Here is a 1,014-nt window from a genome sequence, read left to right as displayed (position 1 = left end):
CTATCACCATCATCACCATGATCATAACTATCATCACCACCATCATCATCCCTATCATCATCATCACCATGACCACAACTATCATCACCATCACCACCATCATCATCCCTGTCACCATCATCATAGTGTACATAAAAAAATCCCATGCCCAAATGTCTGACTACTGCTTAAGTCTACAAACATTAAAATAAGGATTATTACCAATTTTCAGATTTTCTTTTAACAATCAGAAGCAAACAGAATAGTTCACAACTTGTGGCCAACAGGAATTTGTCCCAGGTCTGCAAGGTGCACCTATGTCTCCAAACTAGATAAGTGATGAAAACCCAAATCAGATGATCATCTCAATATATTTACAAAATGCACATGAAAAATGATCACCTTTCATTATTAAAAAAACCCACAGCAAACAAACAAAAACAATAGACTAGAAGTACATGGTGCTTCCTAACCCATAAAGAGCACAAGCCAAAAGCAAGCAATAGCAAAGCTGCATAAAGAAATGAGCAAAACCCCACAGCAGCACTGAGAGGAGTGGCTGATACAGAAGGCCAGTCGCTAAAGCCATGGGATTTTTATGATGTAGTTAAAACGTCTGAGAATTGATTTAAGCTATGAGTTTACGTTATTCTGAGTGAAGACACTGGATACTTTAAATGGGTGATTATGTAGAGTAAAAGCTGTTTATAAAAGAAAGAATATTATTTTGATAGTATTTGCCATCTGATTTTGTCTGGCATGTGTGTGCATGTGTATGAGCGAATGTGTAATGTATCTGAGTGTAATATGTGAGTGTGGGTGAATAAGCATGTGTGAGAGCAAGTGGATGTATCTCAGCGTGACGTGCCTCACTGCTGTGTCTGTGTGTCGTGTCTCTGTGTGCGGTGTCTCAGTGTGATGTGTCTCAGTGTGACATGTCTCTGTGTGATGTGTCTCAGTGTGATGTGTCTCAGTGTGACATGTCTCAGTGTGATGTGTCTCTGTGTGCTGTGTCTCAGTGTGATGTGTCTCAGT

This window comes from Grammomys surdaster, unplaced genomic scaffold (genome assembly GCF_004785775.1).
Source record: "Grammomys surdaster isolate TR1022 unplaced genomic scaffold, NIH_TR_1.0 140, whole genome shotgun sequence".
In the NCBI taxonomy this organism is placed as follows: domain Eukaryota; kingdom Metazoa; phylum Chordata; class Mammalia; order Rodentia; family Muridae; genus Grammomys; species Grammomys surdaster.
Note: the sequence above shows the minus strand (reverse complement) of the source record.